The sequence below is a fragment of the Equus caballus genome, chromosome 30 (assembly GCF_041296265.1).
Source record: "Equus caballus isolate H_3958 breed thoroughbred chromosome 30, TB-T2T, whole genome shotgun sequence".
NCBI lineage: Eukaryota > Metazoa > Chordata > Mammalia > Perissodactyla > Equidae > Equus > Equus caballus.
The window spans coordinates 15,328,727-15,347,540 of NC_091713.1; the positions used below are offsets into that span (position 1 = coordinate 15,328,727).

The 18,814-nt window shown below is 56.6% G+C and overlaps 1 protein-coding gene and 1 long non-coding RNA gene across 2 annotated transcripts in view; one reads left to right on the top strand and one right to left on the bottom strand.

The window, feature by feature from the left end:
• ITPKB (inositol-trisphosphate 3-kinase B) overlaps window positions 1-18,814 on the top strand; it is a 96,141-nt gene that overhangs the window by 60,671 nt on the left and 16,656 nt on the right. The window lies entirely within an intron of this gene.
• LOC138921477 (uncharacterized) lies at window positions 480-18,495 on the bottom strand. Its single transcript, XR_011434093.1, has 4 exons — window positions 18,180-18,495; window positions 15,203-17,944; window positions 9,354-14,469; window positions 480-8,022 (listed from the first exon to the last, which is right to left on the bottom strand). It is a non-coding gene; the product is annotated as an uncharacterized lncRNA (long non-coding RNA).

Here is an 18,814-nt window from a genome sequence, read left to right on the forward strand (position 1 = left end):
CTCCAGTTGATTTGACTTTTACTTTGTTTTGGGGGTTTCTTTGCGTTTGATACTTAGAAATTTTACATTTTGGATGATCAAAGCTTTTGGTAATTTCCTCCATCATTTTCACCCGTTTTCTTAGAGACCAGCCCGCGTTCATTGCCCTGGCAGTCAAGGCCCTTGGTGGTCTTGGCTTGCTTCTCCTTTCCAGAAGCCTCACCTCTGTTCTCTTGAAACCTTCTTGTCAGGAAGCTGAACCAGTGGCGTGTCCAGCATATTTGGCACTTGGCATGGATAATTTTTTTAACAGTCCTCCCTTCTGTATGACAAAATTATTTTCAGTAATAATTAAGAAATCAAAACAAATTAATGAAAATGGCCAGAAAAGAATTGCACACAGGGAAACTTCTCCGCTATTGAATTTTGTGTATGTGTTAAAAAGAGGAGAGGGGAGTAAGTAATGGATTGAATACTTGTTAAATACATTAACTGCATGTTTTGGATAAAGGGAAGATTATATACTGGTCTGTAGCTGTAATGAATAATGACATTATAGTTTCTATTTTTGAATCTTCTATAAGTTAGTCAGACTTCATAAAAACTGATCTCCTTTGCATATTTGTGTTCAGTAGACAGAGCCAGATTTTCAGTCCATCTTCCCTTATAGATGGTGGCAAAGCACTTTTTATTAATTTTAACTTTGAAAAGTTTCTTTCACATGAAGCCACAGATGTACAAACAGGAAAAATCTTAAACACAAAGAGAAATTTGGCAGAAATTCACAAATTTCCCATTTCCCAGTAAATCCCACAAGTTGCAATACTGTCCTTTTCTTTCTTTCTTTGGGATGGATTCGATGTCTCTACTGTTGAAAAATTTTAGACGTCAGTCAGAACTCCAAGTGGTCTCCTAGAATGACAGGCTGGAAGTAGCCCAGGTTCTGTGTTTTTGTCTTTTTACTGTGCTACCATCGTTGATTTCTGCTCTGCTACTAGTAGCATAGGATTTGGGGGCACAAAAGGTACCTCGAATTGGGCATGAATGATTCTGAATCCTGTGAACTTGCTCTTGAAACACATGCAGCTGAGTGTCTGTGGGTGCAGGGGGCTGACCTTGTAACTGAGAGCTCAGTTCACTGCCGTGTAGAATACAATATTTATTAAAGGATAAATAAGTAGTAAGTCTGTGAATTTGAAGCTTTCGTATTTTATTAAAGAGTCATGCAGCAGTTGTCTAGAATTAGACAGAAGGTTTGGGGCGAGGGCGGTAGGAATATGGTCCATCAGAATTGCCGGCACGTGGTGATCATAAAAAGTGGATCCGTTTTATTATTGTTTTAAATTCCCTGCAGACAGTTTACCCTCTTAATTGCTTACCTCTAAGGCAGACAGCCCCCATGGCCCGGCCCTTGGTGTTCTGTATGTGCTTTTTTTGTGTTTCTCTGCTTTTGCTCATGGTTTTCTCCAGGCGTGAAATCCTACCTCCACTTATCAAACACACGCACACACGCATGCACACGATGCGTCTTTCTCACCTTTCAAGATCTAGCTTAAATACTTTTTCCGTGAAGCATCCTTAATTTATCCATCTGTCTCCCAGAGAAACTGACTTCCTGTAGCTCCAGTACCTGCCCCTAGAGAGTCACTGACATTTCCTACCCTCCATTCCAGTTGTTCAGGCCCTTGCTTGTCCCCATAATGGCCCGTGGGCTCCCCAGGACCCAGCCCCACACCCAGGACATAGGGTAGGTGTCTGGTACGTGCTGCTGGATTTGGATGGGTATTACTGATCGTAGGTGGTAGAGTGCCAAGGGAGGGAGAGATGGGCAGCAAGGGCCACTGGATTTTGGATCTCATGGGCAGGAGAGATGAGTGGAGGCTGTTTCAGTCAGAAGAGGGCCTGGGGCCTGGAGAGAGCACAGCAGGACTGGTTTGCTCTTGGTAAGGAAAGACCCTTCTGGAGGGGAGGGCCGTCCAAGGGGAGGTGGCATCTTTGTGGAACTAGCCTTGGCCTGCGTGTGGAGACATGGATTCTTCTCTGTTGGCTGTGGTGTGGGTCAGTCCCTTCCCTTCTCTTCTCTGGGTGTTCTCTACAGCGATGGGCCTGGGCAGGGGCATCAGAACCCCAGCCGCTTCTTGCTCACGGTATCACGCAAGGTCCCTTTGAGGACTCTGTTTTCCTCATGTGCCCAGACCCCGGCCAGCCCTACCCTAGGTCTGCAGGAGAAAGCAGACCCAGTGTGTGTTGTGTGTGGCATTGATATCAGAAAGAATGGGTGGCCTGACTCAGGGAGGACGCCAGGGAGCCAGCCCAGGGTTGCCTGCCTGGGTCCTGGCTCTGGGGCTCCCAAGAGGATGTGTGAGGCTTCCCTTCCTCGTTCAAGAACCCCATGCATAAGCTAAACCCTACAGGTAGGGCTGGGGATTCTGGGGGAGTCTCTTCTTCTGCCTTCCCCACCAGCCTCTAAGTCTTGGGGGGGCTCCAAGCCATTTCTTTAAACAGGAACTTACTGATTCCCGACCCTGGGAAAGGAGTGTGCTAGGGCCAGGAACTCAGCAGGGAATCAGCTGTTTGCTGCCCTGAAGGGACATCCCTGTAGTGGGGGTGACACTTGTGGTACAGCCAGATCATTTGAGTATGCGAATGAACGTGCGAGGGATGGAGGGGCAGGACTGCAGAGGGGAAGCGATGAGCTTTTTGTGCGAGCTTTCTCTGTGCATTGGGCAGGGAGAGCCGGACTCCGGGGCAAGCACAGGGGAGGTGATAAGGGAGCGAGCGTGGTTTTAAAGAGTGAAGACCCCTTGGGCCGGTCAGGGGAGTGCATCCAGCCAGAGGGACGGCACAAAGGCCCAGAGCAGGAGGAGGCAGCGGGACACATCTTGGTGAATAGTCCAGTTTTGCTTTAGCATAGGGGCCAAGGGGCATGGCTGGGCTAGAGCCCTGGGGAGTCCATCTCAGGGAGTCTGGTCTTTGTGCTGAAGGCTTGGGGGAAGCTCCTGAAGGTCTCAAGCGGGGAGGGGCCTGCTGGCATTCCCACGATGAGATTTCCGTCTTAGAACAGTCTCGGGGCTGCAGGAGGGCAAGCCCGGAGACAGGGGAGGCCGTCGTAATCCAGGAGAGACAGAGCAGCACGATGCTGGCGGGGACGGGAAGGGTGGTCAGGTGGCAGAATCGGGGGCCTTTGGTGATCTGCTGGATGTTCTGGAGACGTGTGCCAGGGTCCCCTTAGCGCTCCCCAAGAGGAGGTCTCAGGGTCTCCCCCACAGTTCGTGGTCCTCAGATCCTCATAGTTCTGCACGGCCCTGTCAGACCTGCTGGGCGGGGGGCTGTGGGGCTGAGTGTTGGGGCAAGACTCTGCACACGCTGTTTCTGCCCAGAGCCCCTCCAGGCCCTGGCCACCAGGGAACCACAGTTGGCTGTGGCTACCAGCCGTGGAGTTCCTGCATCCGAGATGCTGTACTAAGGAGGTAATCAGAAGACAGATGACCTGCGGCTCCTGAGAGCAGTGAGCCCTTACAGCTCCCCGCTCTGCGCTCCCCTGGTCCACGAGAAGGGCCCCGATGGGGTGGCCGAGTCCTCGCTGCCTCCCCGACCCCGGGCCACAGGCACCGGAACCTGCCAGCTCTCTTCTTGTATCACAGCTGCCCACTCCCCAGCACTGCCCTGCGGACAGCCCGGACCCGCACACATGGGAGGACCTTAGGGCCGATGTGGGATGGAGATGTTTACCATCTACCCTTTCCCCGTCTGTGAGAAGCCCAGCCCGTTGGTAGCCAGCCCTCTGTAGTCACTTCTGTCATTTCTTCCTTGTTTCGGCAGGCCGGTGGTGGGGGAAGAGAGAGGTTGTCCAGGGGCCTTTGGGTCCGATGTGTCAACACTCCAGGTGCAGCTGGGGACTGCGCCGTGAAATACTCAGAGGCCGTGCGTGGTCCCCTCTGGTGTTTCCCATGCGTTTCGAGGGTTGAGTTTTACGGCCTTCCTCCTGGCCCCCCTCAGATGCCATCATGAGTGTCTCCTGTCCCAGCCTGGGCCACAGCTGGCAGCCCCATTGGGCGCCCTGGGTTCTAAGCTCTCCTCTAACTCGCTAGAGGCCGAGGCCAGTCAGAGCCCGCTCCGTTCAGCCGCGACCGAGTGACGTTCCGCTTCTCTGGCCAGCAGATGATGGAGCAGGCGGGGCCAGGGTGGCGTGGTTGGGTGGTTCAGAAATCCCGGCTTCTATTTCAGGCCCTGTAGGTAGGCGACCACTGAGCCATCTCTTGCGCTTCCATTCCCTCACCCCCTCTCCCTGGCTATCAACCTAACCAGAGGCCAACTTTCTTTGGGCGTTTTATTTTGTCCTTTAGACTCAAGCGGCCTTGACTTCCCTTGCATATGATGCGGTCAGGTGTTCCAGCACCTCCTTGATTTCCCGTGGAACCCTCCCTCCTGCCTAGAGGCCTGGGCAGGGCTGTGCGCTCTCCTCTCTGCAGTGGCGCACTGACTCCTCCCCGTGCACGTGGCCGGTCAGGGGACTCCTTAAGACCAGCAGAGGTCCTATGGCCGTCTGTCCCGGCACCCCTTCCTTTGTCTCAGAATTCAGGAGCTCAGCTCAGATGCTGTGCGGGCCAGGCAGGTGAACGCGGGAACAGGGCCCGTGACGGGAAGGGAAGGCCCGTCTCAAGTGAGCGGCTCAGCTCCAGCCCACAGACGGACGCCCCCCGGGAATGCCGGCCCAGTATTTCAAAGAAAGTTGCAAAGCTGGATTTTATGTGTGTGAAATGCCTGATTTTTAAATGCTGGCAACTAATTTAGGAAAAAAAAAATATTGTAGCCAACCAGAAGAAGTCTGCCCTCCACTGGCTGGAGTCTGTGCCCTCCGTCACCGGGTCACTTGTGGCTAGTTGGCTTTATGCAGGGTCTGTGCTTCAGGCTGGAGGGGGTCTTCACCGAATGACTCTCTGGTGGAGATGAAGGAAGGACTGAGTTTGAGGAAAGGAGGAGGAAACAGTTCGCGGAGCTGCCGGTGCACTGGTTGCATCCTGCTGGCCAAGCACCGTGTCAGAAGCTTGGCCGCCTGCATTCCCAGGCACATACTTTCCATTTTCCTCCTGGGTCACCCCGAATTCCGGGGTTCTTTGGTGGTTTATTGCCTCGCTTCCTTTTCCAAAGATTGAGATGACGGGCCCTTGCAATTATTTTCTTTGGTCGGGTTTTTCCTTGGTGACTTCACTCAGAGACAGATGTGCGCTAATAATAGCATCGCAAGTTAAGGAGAATAAATCAGCCAGCTGGTTCCAGTCCCTACAAATGATGTTACAGTTCCTAAATGTGGGCTGTCCCCAGAGACCTCGGAGGGCCCGGCCTGCCGTGGTCACCGTGAGACTTGGAGTCCCTCTCTCTGGACAGAGTCCCTGTGGCTCTGGTCACCCAGGAGGGCAGCCTTCATGTGTCCTCCAGACTCCCTGCCTAGCAGCCGCTCTCTGACTCCCACCAGGACGTGCATATTGCCCAGCACACGCAGGTGGGCCCCACAAAGGAGGGTTGCTCTCTTCATAGACTGGCAGGCAGAGGCACTCACTCAACTCCTGCCTTTTCCCTGTGCCCAGAGTCCCTGAGCTTGGTGAGACTTAAACCCTGTTTGCCTTGAGCAGCCCAGTCCTGCAAGTGTCTCTCTAGTCCTTTGGTTCAGGGCCACTGGCTGGAAGGACTCTCTGAGGTCATTAAGCCCATTCCTCAGCCTCTACCCTTCCAGAAAATGTTTTTCAGATAACCCACTCGCATCTCTCAGTAATGTTTCATTTCCCCCAACTCAGTAGGAAGGAGAGGAAACGAGTCTAAGAGAACAGAAGCATTCTCTTGGCAGGGCAGGCCAGAGGGGGACTTTCATGGGGGTCAGGTTTTGAACTGGAGGGTGGTGTTACCTTAGATAGGAAACCTGGCCACCACCTACAGATGCTGATGCTGTGTTGTTGGTTAGCGTCTCTGTAAATCCAAGGGAGAAGACAGGAGGGACTGGGGGGGACCCCTTCTTTGCACCCATCTCTAACATAGGAGGCCCTCACCACAGTTTTGTGAAAACCCATCCTGTCTGTAGTTACCCGAAGAGCTGCTGTAAAATATCTCAATATAACATAAATGTTAATTCGTTGAAGCCTAAAGAAAAACAGTGAGGGAAACAGTCGCGGGGTGTCTCTGCTTCCGGGGATGGGATGCCCTCTCCCCGCTCCTGCTGCAGCTCCAGTGGTAGGAGTGGGGGCAGCACCCGCAGGTGGGTCCCCCGATTGAAACCCAAGCCTGGGAGTGCCCTTCACCCCTGTTTGCTTCTCTGGGGACGAGAGGTGAGTCTGCGGCCTCCTTTCAGGAGCCCCATGCTTCGGGGGAAAGTGCTAAGTAAGCACTCAGGGCCCCGGGTGACAGAGATGCCCGGGGAAGGGCGATGAGTCAATCTGTTTATGAAAATTACACACACTGCCACCGACGTCAATATGACCCAGGGGACAGCCACGTTCTGAGAGCAGACGAGTCTCGCTCATGCTTGGGGGTTCGCTGGTGTGCCTTTTTGGCAGCCTGTTTCCTGTGCCTCCAGCAGTCTACACGTGAACAGATGCTTGACTGCTTAAGTGAGACGGGCCTCTGCCCCAGGCAGCTCTGGCCGGGAGCAGGAGGCTGGGTGACTCATAGCAGAATTCGGAGCCACGCACCAGCCCCCGGCGGGGTGGGCAGGGCTGTAGAAGCTTCTTCAAGAAAGCCACTCGAGCTTTCTTGTTCTCTCTGCACGTCTGCATCCCCATTTGCCGAGCGCCATGTAGCCCCAGGCGCATCAGTGTGATCTGTCAGAAATATGAATTGCACCAAGGTATCTTGCTTGGAAATATTTTCTAAATATAGCTGGATATTTGATACCGCTTGTAAGTTCTCATGTGGTAGTCAGGCTCTTCCTGAAAAGTTTCCTTGTTAGAAATTCCTTACGTGGGAGTTCCCAGAAATCTGGCTTTGCAGTTAGCCCAGAGTGACCCCCGTCCCACAGCTCTTACAGGCACTCTCTGGGTGCTCAGCAGCAACTTAAAAAGGCAGGATTTTGTCTGATAGCCTTCTTGGCCTGGAGAAGTAAACTTTTAGCAACCTCGAGGTTCAGGACATCTTGTGTCTTCTCTGTCCAGTGGGATTTTCAGGTTTTTAAATTTATAACTGGGAGGTTTTCCGTCTCAGGGGATCTCAGAGAAAATATAAGCAAATATGAAAGAGCTGCGAACACAGGAGAAGTTTGTTTCCATAAGCAGGGCTGTGCTTCTGAGAGCTGGGGGAGAGAAGATGACATTTTAGATTCTTCCACATTTTGCAGAAAACCTCCTTTCAGCTTCCTGGCTGTTTTAAATGTCATCTTCCAGCATGGGATAAAGAAGTCTGTTTCCATGTGGGCCACCCAGCAGAGTGGCCTGGGTCCTGTTGCCTGGGCCAGCCTCCCTGGGAACAAGCAGTGACTTCTTTCAGCCCCGTGGGTCCCTAGGGGGAAAAAGCAGGGGGAGGGCAGGGTCCGCAGGAAACAGAAGAGTGGCTGCTGGCTTCTGCGCACGGCTGCCTCTCACACCCAGCCGAAACATGGCTCCAGGCGTTCTGGACTTCCAGAAAGACTGATTAAGCTCCAAGTTCCTGCAGGGTTCATTTCATGGCGAGGAACAGCACTGTTGTTAGAGACCCACTTCCTGCCAGCTGTGGCCTTTGCCCTCTGCACGGTGTGCATGGAAAGGTGGGACTGGTAGGCCAGGGCTGGGGGTAGGGCAGGAGGTGATCAGACCCCCGCTGCTAACATCCTTGAGCGACACAGAGCCCTCACCCACGTGATTCAACCCACGCCCAGCTCTTGCCCTCAGGGGGCTTACAGCCAGACAGGACACACAGAGGGTTTGCAAGACTCACCTTTCCTGAGTGCTTCTGTCCACGTGGCAGGCGCTGCACAGAGACCCTCCTCCTCAAACAAGCCCGCAGGACTGGGGTATTCCCGTTTTACAGATAAGGAGGAAACTGAAGCCCGGAGAGGTCTGGTAACTTATCAAATACCACCTGCCAGAAATAACAAGATGGGAACCTGGGTTAATCTGGCTGTAAGGTTACATGTTACAAATGATAAGAAATGAGGCAGCCAGCAGAAATGATAAGAAATGAGACAGCCGCCAGAGGGACCCCTGAGACCCCCCAGCAGAGTGATGAAAAGCTTGGACCCTGCAGCCAGACGGCCTGGGTTCAAATCTTGGCTTTGCCACTTAGCATCTATAGAACCCTCCACAGGGCAAGTTGTTTTAATCTCTGTGCCTCAGTGTCCCCATCTGTAAGACGGGATAACGAGAGTGCCTGTGTGATAGTTCGAGACGGTCATATCATACAATACATCATCTCGTTAAGCACCAGCACTGTGTTGGCCTGGAGTAAGCACTCAATACATGTGAGCGGTTCATTGCTCTTACTGAAACATCCAGTGCCTGCCTGGCCTTCTCCTTCCCCCTCTGAGAGCGGAGAAGGAGGAATTGAGTGCCTCCAACCCCCAGGCCGGGGAAGCTGGAGGTGGTGTGGTGGGGCTGGGCCCTCTGAGGGGCTGGCCCGGGTAGGGCACAGGGATGTCCTGCTTGGTCCCAGAAGGTCGGTGCCTATGGTCTGCCAGCCGGTGAGGACCTTCAGTAAATTTCCACCCTCCATAACTCGGCCTTGTTCTTTTGCATTTTACCAAAGTAAAAATAAAATCTCTGGGGAGGGGTGAACGAGGCGAAGGGAGGGAGGGAAGGGACCTGGCGTGTGCTGCAGGGGTGGCCCCGACCAGCTGGCAGGGCCCTGGACGCCCTTTCCCAGAGGAAAGGCTGCGCCTGTCTGTCCTGTGAGCTTTGTCCATTAGGAAGTCAGCTGCTGGAAGATGCCGCCCGCCCCCAGGCTCTTCCCCGGCCCTCCCTGTTTCCTCCTATTGTTGGGTCCCTGCAGCCTCTGGTCCCCGCAGCCTCTGAGGCCCGGCAGGCTCCTGGTGCGAGGTCTGCTGGCCCCTTTGTGCATCAAAGCATTTCCTACGCTCGCTGCCGCTTCCTCTCCCTCACTGCTTTCCTCCAGCCTCCCATTATTTTTAGTTCTTAAGAGGATGGACTCTCCAGGAGGGAGGAGGAAGGAGGAGCCAAGTCAGTGACCTTCCTGACCAGAGATGGAGCTTTGGCCGGCCCTGCCTGGTCAGAATGTTAGGAGCATTTCCATTTGGGGTGAAGGATACCTCCATTCTAGGGTGCCCAAAAAAGGGCGGCTTTGGCAAGACTGTGGGCCCCTTTGATACCAGTTCCTGTAGAGTTAGGAAGAGGGAAGGAGAGTGGATCTGGAACAGAGTCACTGGTGGAAGTGCTTTCTTTGCTGGGTTGACTCACCTGAGTGAAGGGGTCCTCCAGGCTCTCTTGTGTGCATGTGCACAGATCCCTGGGCTGGGGCCAGCCAGCCTGCCAGCTGTCCTGGAGCTTGGGTGCGGAGAGAACCAGGCAGAGGGAACCAGGGAGTCTCTGTAAGTGTGTCCCCCTGCTCCTTGGAGATGTCTCTGGAGAGGTTCTGGCTTGAGCAGGTGGACATCAAGCAGTGTAAACTGGTGCTTTTCATCTTCTAGGAGATGGGATATGGCAGGACCTGAGCCCTCACTGTGTGCTGGGCCTGTCACATTTTCTTACCAATCAGGTGGCTGGTGGCATTGTGCCCCCACTGTGTGTCCAGCCCAGGGGGCAGACAGCAGGGTTTGGACCCACTCCCTGTTCTCCAGGAGCTTCCCCTCTGTGGAGACACACTTCAGTATGCGAGAGTCAAGAGGCACTCCGACCCCAGCCTGCCCTGGGGAGAAAGCCGGGAACGGCATGTGGCAGGAGTGGTCCGAGAAGCTTTATGGAGGAGGCAGGGCCCGCTCACACATTCCAGCCGTATCAGCTGGAGGATGTGGATCCACGGAAGGGAGGAGGGGGAGCAGTGCAGGCTGAGCACCTGCAGGAGCAGAGGCCTGGAGGTGGGGCAGGTGTGGGACAAGAAGATGGCCGGCCCTGCTGGACCGGAGATGGCGCCTGAGAGGGTGAGTGTGGGCCGTGAGGGCGGGAAGGTATGTGGGGTGGTCCCTGGGGGGGCCTTGCTCCCTACTGGGGGTGGTCAGGGAGCACTCAGGGGGCCCTGTCCTTGCCAGCGAGGCCTGGGGCAGCCTCCTCCGGCAGGCATTCTGGATAATGGTGGTGGAGGGAGAGTGGCCATGATGGAGGACCCCTGTGCGCCCGTCTGAGGGCGGCCCTCAATCTAGAAACCAGGCCTTGAGTCGCAACAGGAAGAAGGCAGCTCATCAGGAGAGGACAGGGGGCAGCCCCTCAGGGTTTTCCTGACTTTGGCCAGCATGTGCTGCTGGGAGGTGACTAGCCATGGTGGTGTCCCGGGCCGAACGCTTGCATCAGGAGCTCGCATCTTAAAACAAGAGCTGCTGGTCCTACAGGTCCCATGCTCCCAGCCGGAGTGAGCAGCCGTCTGGCCTCTTAGGAATGGGGAGGATGCACTCACTCTGGGAACACTGAGGCTTCCTGCCCCCAAGCCTGCAGCCCCCAGGGCTCCCGATCGGCGGGAGGTGCTCCCCACCCCACCACGCTCGTTAGTCCCCCTCCGTGAGTGGCCCTGGGGGACAGGCCAGGAAAGCCGGCGCCCACCATCAGCCCTGGGAAAGGGGTTCTCACCCCAGAGCTGGCGGGGACAGCACGTGAGGGGCTGGAGAGGGGAAGGAAATAAAACATGACTCTGGCCTTTTTCAACAAGTGTTTTTGCATTTGGTTTGTTAAAGGGGGGAGACGGTTGGTCGTAAAATCCAGACTTATTTTTAGCCCCAGCCACCTGCTTTTTTGGTCCTTGGTGTCTTGGTTTTGGATGGCCCCCTCCCTCCACACTCACCGCTCCCCCTGCGCTGGGCACGGTTCACTTTGGGCCGGGCCGGGCTTCTGACCCGGCTCGGGGAGCGAGCTCTGGAGCCAGGCCCCCTGCCTGGGCCTGTGCCCGCGGCCAGCTGTCCCGAGGCTCCGCCAACCGGCACAAGGAACAAGGTTGGCTGGGCCCCACTCTGCGCCCGGGAGAAGCCAGGCCTTTCCCCTGCGAAGGAAAGAATGCTCACTAGGGAAATCCTAGCTGCTTTTCTAGAAAGACCAAAAGAAGAAGAAGGAAAAAAAAGCATTTTTCCAAACATGGACAGCTCAGTGACTTTCGCTCAGACTTTTGCAGGGACAGAACAAAATCGCGGATGCAGAGCAAACCTTCCCCGGGCGGGGGCATCTTTCCTCCACTGTGAGCACCTTCCCCAAGCGGCTGTCAGGGAGGCTCTCCTGGAACCGACTCCTCCTGGAACCCATTCGAAAGAGGGCAGGTCTTTATTCAGGCCACCCCCATCTGAAAGGTGCCTCTTCTGACAAAGCACTTGCTGTTTATCTGAGACTGTTTTTGAACTGGGGGAAGGGCAGATAGCCCCAGGACAGGGGGAGGTGATGAGGGTCCCATTATCTCGTTGCCTGAAGCAAAACAAAATCATCAGAATTAAATGGTGCAAACCAGGCAGCTGTGTGACCTTGAGCAAGTTACTTAACCTCTCTGAACATGTTTCATCATTTGCAGAATGGAGATAACGTATCAGTGTTGTGAGAGGATATTACATGAGCTATTAGCTTAATACCTAATGATATGTTAGGCATTTAATGTGATTTCTTTGCCATTTTGCCCTGACAAACCAGTTTATCCTCACTGACCAACACACACATGCACATACACACATGTGTGACAGAGCAAAGAATTCTGGCAATATTCTTTTGGAGAGTCACAGGGTCCAGAGATAATTTCCCTTTTCTGATATTTTAGTGATCTTCCCCCATTTCTTTTCTCAAAAAAAAAAAAAGGAGACTCTTTATAATTTTCTAAAAATAAAAGTTAGCCAAGTGATCAAACTATTTAAATAAAAAAAGAAGTACTAGAAGAAAAAGTAGGAACTTGGGGAACAGCTCAGGTGAGAAGGAGATTAAGAAGAGCGTTTATAGAATGAAATTTGTTCAGCAGTGGCACTGTTTGCCACCAAAATACTGTTCTTCGGTGGTACCTGGGGGAGTCCCACGTCTGTGAATTGGGGTCCTTTGGGAAACTCTTCTTTCTCCTTTTGGAAGCTTTTCTGACCTTCTGAGGTGGAAGATGGCGTCCTGGCCCCGGGCGTTGACTTCCTGAGTCTCGGGGCTCGAAGGCCCGGGAGCCGCCCCGTGGGTCCCAGCGCCGCAGCATCCGCGGGGGAAGCTTTGTAAGCAAGTCAGACGCAGTTCGCTCATGTTCCTGCGCCCGGCCACAGCTTGACCCTCTGGAAGTGCCCAGCAGGATTCTTGCTGGTCTACCATGCCTTGGAGGAGAAAACGATTTCAGTTTGAAAGCAGAGACCCAGGAATAAAAACGGAGTGGAGAGCTGGGGTCCGCGGTGCTCACAGAGCGCGGGTGCTTCTGCATCACCCCGTGGTTCTCACCGCAACCTGGGGCGGGCGGGGCTCGGGCGACGGTATGGTGCCCAGTTCCCGGAGGAGAACACTGAGGGCGGGAGAGGCGTGAGGGCTGGCTGGCGGCTGCAGCGGGGAGGGCGCCGAGCGAGGGGTCCCTCCACCTCCCGGACCTGGACTGTGCGCCGCTGCCCCGTGCCGCCTCTGGAGGCGACACCCGAGGCTGCGGGCTGCCCCTCCGGCTCAGAGGCAGGGGGCGGTAGAGCCCGGGTGGAGGCTGGGCGCGTGTCCCTTCCCTCCACGTGCGGGGCCGTGCCGCAGCGGCGGGCCTGGCAGAGTCAGCGGGCGGAGGGGCCGCCGTCCTGGGGCAGACGCGGGACTGTCAGCAGCTGTCTCCGGGATGCCCGCTTCTCGGAGACGGTGCGGGCGTTGCTGTGGCTGATGGGAGAGGAACGGCCGGGGCCTTGAAGAGAAAGGGAGCTGCTCGTGCCTGCCTGGAAGCTTCGCCTGGCTTCGGGGGCTCTGACAGGTCCCCGCTGGCCAGCAAAGGCCTCGCACGCCTGTGGGATCTGCCGCCCTCCTCCTGGACCGTGTGAGGCTGGCTGAGCAGGGCGGCCTCCAGAGCCCCCCCGGCGAGGGCTTGCCGACTGCCCGGTGGGGCCACGTGCCTCGGGGCGACTCCCACTCGCCCAGATGAGAGCTGGGGTGCGGGTGTGCGCGGGGCACTTGGGGGACACCCAGAGGAAGGGCTTCCGGAAAAGGGGGCACCTGAGCGGGGTAGGGGTCAGCTCAGTCCTGTGTCTCTGTGGCCGTTCTTGTGAAGAATCGCTGAGGGCAGAAAGTAGAGGGACACAGTGTGGGTTTGGAGGGCCAGGCGATGGCTGGAGAGAGAGAGGAAGCAGACCCCAAAGGCACTGTGTGCGAGCTGAGGAGGGGACGGTGCTGGCCCTAGCAGCTTGCCCTCCTGGGGAGGCTGGGCTGGCCCTCGGCTCAGACACCGTGCGGGGACTGCTCACCTCTCAGCGGACGAGAAGGAAGCCACGAGGGAGGGCAGAGCAAGGCCAGATCCTAAAGAACGTGCGGAAGATGAATGAGGGAAGGGCCGGGACCCTCCTCGTCCCTCCTGCCAGGGGTTTTTGGGGGGCTGCTGTGAGCCCCTCAAGGATAGCCTCAAGCCTTCCCCTCCCCCCAGCATTGAAGAGCCATGGAGCAACCTGTGGTCGTCGGCAGAGACCAAGCAGGTCAGGACCCAGAAGGCGTGCAGGCCCAGGGCGACCTGCCACCACCTGACAGCAGGCTCTTTGCCACCCCAGAGGCAGGCTGGCTTCCTGGACATGAGAGCCACGCAGTCATCGAGGGCCCTCTGCGGGGCTGTGCCGCCCCCATCTTGACACTCTCCACATCAGGGACGAGGGGCCCGTGTTTTCATTTTGCACTGAGCCCCACAGCTGATCCTGACAGTAGTTAAAGCGTCCTGGGAGTAGGGTGGCCAGAGGCCCCTCATCCCCAGCCTCGGCTCTGGTTCCCTGGATCCCTTTCCTCCTCCTTCCCTTCCTCCTCCTTTCCACCAGCCCTTTTTGCCTGTTGTGTGGAAGACAAAGGCCAGACCTCCGGGTTATCCCAGTCAGCCCTTTTATTGGTTTAAGGCGGCGTCTCCTGCAGCGTGAGGGGATGCCTGACTGGGAGAACCGGCCGAGGATGGCAGTTACCCAGGAGCCATCAGCGTCACAGGGAGGCTTGGAATCTGCTCTGGGTAAACACACAGAATCAGAGGACTGCCCAGGCCCCTCCCTGGGCCTGCGCCTGGGCCCCAGCAGCGCCTGGCCGGTGGGTGGCTTCTGCTCTGGGCTCTCTGGGCTCCAGGTGCTCCGGGCCCAGGGCCAGAGGAGGGGTGAAGAGCCAGTGGCCGGGAGGCAGGAGATCTGTGTGCTCTGAGCTCCGCCGGCTGCGTGAAGGAGCTCGCCCCACGGAGACGCCGGCCTCTGGGGAGTGGAGTCACCTCTGCTGTGAGACCAGAGATCTGTGGGCAGGAGGAAGAGGGAAGGTGAGAGATGTGCACTGCCCCGCACCTCCCGTGGGTGCCGGCTCCCACTGGCAGGTGCCGTGGCCAGGACGGCATCTGGCTGTGGGGACGGGCTGGCTGGCCGTGGCTGGAGTAGGCTTGGCTGGCGTTTGCCTGGTCTGAAACGCCCTTTTCCTGTGACTTCTGTCGCCTGAAGCATGAAGAGGGCTGGGGTTTCGCTGTTGGCAGGTGTCTTTCTCCCAGAACGAGTCTCTCTCCACATTCCGTGAATACTTTAGCTCCTGTCAGGTGAGGTACAAGGGGAGGGGACTGCACTCCCAGAACACCAGACGTCTCCAGGCCACTCTGAGTCTGGACCATGTCCCCGTCTGTCCGTCTTCAGATCCTTTCCTTCTAAACTGCTCTGCATGAAAGGAGGTCCCACGCTTCCCTGTGCGGCCGGAGCACAGCATGAGCCCCCACCTCTGTAATTACAGAGCAAGGTCAGGGCTGTGACAGACACCAGGGAAGGCCCTGCCCTGCCCTCAGGTAGAAAACGGGGCGGGGCCAGCCCTGTGCTGATTTCCCCAGCAGTGCAGTCCCCTCCGGGTTTGTGTCAGGTTCTTCCCCAAGACCGTGGACCCGAGGTGTTGCCCGAAAAACCTCACATCTGGTCTTCAGTTGGCCTAACCTCCCAGCACAGGATCAAAGTGAGAGCCGTGTGTCTCCAGCCCACCTCATGGGCCCTTACCTGTCAGCAGGTGATCAGCTTTGAGGTGCTTGTGGTGCTTGCCCTTTGCTTGAAGTGCTCCTGGGAGCATGCCAAGTGCAGAATTCCAGCCGCGGTCGAAAAGCGTTTGGCTGGTCTGATCGGTCTCGGGAGGGCCTTGTGTTATGTGGTACTAAGCTGGAAGTGGCACCTGTCCAGCCCCAGGACGGGGCATATCTGGGGTTTTGGTGGCCGGCTGTGGAGCATCCGCCAAAGGCTGTGGGCTCCTGTGCCGAAAGAGCAGCCAGCAGCGCCCCCTGAGCAGAATGGCCTGGCTGCCCAGGGGAGCCGCCTTGAAGACATCTTGTCATCTTTCCTACTCGCTCTTCTTTCTCCCGTTGCCTCCCCCAGCACTCTCAGGGCTGGAAGGAGCACTCGTGGGTGGGGAGCCTCGCTTGTTGGTATTGGCAAATTGGTGAATGAGTTTGAGGGTCCCATTGTGAGCTGCACCTACTGGCCCGGGTGGAGACTGGAAGGACTTTGGGGAAGCCACCCAACCTGCCGAGCCTTGGGTCTTCATCTTCTAGAGAAGATGCTCCTGTCTATCATCAGGTGGATGAAGACCGGAAATGAGGCCGTAAAGCACCCGTCGCCCAGTGAGAGCTCCATAGACGATGAGAATCGTGAATGCACACACGAGGCCCCGTGCTGGCAGGCCGGCTGGGACGTGCTGCACATCTAGGGAAGTGAGCCCTCCCGGCTCCCAGGGGGATGACAAAAGCCATGCCAGCTGGCGGTGAGTTTCGGAGAGCTGTTCCCTCTGCTCTGTAAAGCTCAGCAGGCTGAGGAATAACTTCCCAGCTCATCCTGTAGATCAGCTGGTCCCCAGATCTGCGTGTGAGTAAGGAATGTGTCAGAGTAGACCTGGCCAAAGTCAGCTAGCTGACTCCTCAGGTGTACGTGTGAGGACCCGCAGCTCAGAGGCCGGCAGGGACCTGCCAGGCCTATGGAGCTTTGGGGGCCTTCCAGGAGGGGTCCACAGAGGGGGTCCAGATGCCCCGATGATTGGAGGTGAGGAAGGAATGGGGCTGGTGAAATCAGTAGGCAGCCAGCGCTGCCCCAGGGGAGGGGACAAGCACCCCTTGCCACACCACATTCGAGGCATTTGAGGGCTGCTTTTGTATTGCCCAAGGCCTGGCTTGAGAAGTTGGAGGCCTGGGTCTGTGGTTGGATTTCGGAGAAGGAACTGAGGGCGTTGAGCCTCTCCTGGGAGCGGAAGGGTAGGGGCCAGAGCAGGGAGTGGTAAACACCTCTTCCAGGTGGTTCTTCCAGGTTGCCAGGCTGCCCTCCTTTCTTGCCCATTGCCTGTCTTAGCCTGGCATCCGTTTCTGAGGACCAGGGGCCTCCAGTGAGGGGCTTGGAGGGACTGTCAGCACCCCCTGCCCTCAACCCCCACCTGGAAAGCAGCTCCTGAGTGGGTCCCGTGGCGTCCGAGCCGTCGAGAGGGAGCTGGTCATCTGTAACCTCCCCGCCCTTTCATCATCTGCGCCTGTGGGCTGGGGAGGGAGGGGGTGGGCTGCCCCTCGGCCCTCTTTCCGGGGCCTGGCCCTGGACCTGGAAGTGCTTTTCTGTTTCACGCTTGGCAGCGACATTATGTACTGCCCGGTGCTGCTATCTAAAACCATGGGGAGTCCCCGAGTGCTGCTGCCAGCAGAGTGACACGTCCCCTGGTGTGCAAACGCGCACGAGTGGAATGTTCTGCCACCCTCGACCGCGGGGGCAGCCTGGGGGTGGGAGGACGTATGGCCTTGGCCTGTGGGGCCCGTTTTCGTGTTGAAGAAATGCTTCCTCGTGGAGAAGGTGTGGGAAAGGGGAGGCTCAACAGAAAGAGGCCCCGGTGCTCAGAGCTTGGCGATGATGGCAGGCTCCCGGGTCCCGTGCACTGTCAGAGGACCCCCGCTCTGGAGCCCCCCTCCCGTTGCTGGACTCCTGGTCTGCAGACTCGGAAGTGAGGTCCGGGAACTAGAGGTTTCCCACTTCAAATGCCCCTGCTGGGCCGAGCCTCGCTGTTTTCAGTGAGCGTCTGCCTTCCAGGGCCGCAGGCCCACTGCCCAGCGTGCCCCCTTGGTCTCTAGAAAGCTGCATCCACAGGTGGGTCTGACCCAGCTCCAGGCTCTGTGCTCTTTTATTCTTTAGTAACTGTGGCAACACCCCTGCTTTGCACCAGGCTGACCGCTCCTGGGGTCACTTCGGGGTACCCCCCCTTTGCACACAGAGAGCTAAGTCTCTTCCCCAGACACCCTGTGCTCACAATCTCATAGCTCTATCTCCTGAGATCCAGGGAATCTGGGTGTCATTGCCATTTTACAGATATGGTAATAAGGCCCCCGAGGAGGGTCAGGAACTTGTTCAAGGTTGGTTGGTGAGGAGAGACAGAGCTGGGACTCAGGCCCAGGTTGGCCTGCCTCCCCCACACCACAGCCCCTGAGCCCAGGCCTCCCGGCTTGGCATCCAGAGCTGGCCTCGCCTGCTAGTCCTCATCTCCCTCTGCTCCCAGCGCCCATTCCCAGCAGATCTGGTCCCTGCTGCTCCAGCTGCAGGTCCCTGACCGCGGTTCGCACAGGCCACCTGCCTGGAGCAGTCTTTCCGCCTTTAGTCGGCCCCAGCCTGCCTCTGCTGGGCACGGCCTCCATGAGCTCCTTCCTTCCTGGCAGTCGTCAGCTTTGCGTGGCTCCTGCCTGGCCACGGGACACGTTTGCTCTGGGTCCGCTGTTGCCACCGTGTCTGCAAATAAAATGTGAAATGACACACTGCAGCTGGGCGCTGGTGGCCCCGAGAGGAGCATGAAGAAGGGCAGTGTCCATTTAGATGTTCCCTGATGGGAAAGTGGTGTGGGATGGGGCCAGCCCCAGACTGAGGACACTCTGCCCTCCCCCCTGCACCGGCCCCAAACCTGTCAGACCCTCATCTCCTCTGTGGGGACGTGGTGACCGGCTGTGCCCATGTCCTGGGGACCTACCGTGATGTCTTCACCATGAGTGGACAGGCCACCCCCGGCTCATCTTGTGTGGTGGGGTCTCCCATTGTTGCCCTCCCGCGTCTGCCCGCTTGTTTGTTCAGCCGTCTGTGTGCTTAGATAAGAGGTGCCTTGGCCTTCTCAGCCTTCTTTGTCATCTCCATCAGAAAGATCTAGGAAAAACGCCCTTGCCAGTAAAGGCCTGGCCCTTTGGTCACATGGCCTGGCAGAGCACTGCCCTCACTCAGTGATAGACTAGGTCTTGGCGGGAGAGTGAGGGTTTCTGGGACGGGGATAACTATCAGCAGGTTCAGTAGAGAAAGGCTTCTCCTTGAACACATTTTGACTTGAACGCTTGATGACAGAAGCAGCTGAGTCTCAGCAAAGAGAAAAAAACAAAGGAGGTTGATTTCACCTTGATTTGACCTTGAGTTCCAGCAGCTGGAGTCCATCCAGTCTCTGTTTTTTTTTTTTGAGGAAGATTAGCCCTGAGCTAATATCTGCTGCCAATCCTCGTCTTTTTTTGCTGAGGAAGACTGGCCCTGAGCTAACATCCGTGCCCATCTTCCTCTACTTTATATGTGGCACGCCTACCATGGCATGGCTTGCCAAGTGGTGCCATGTCCGCACCCGGGATC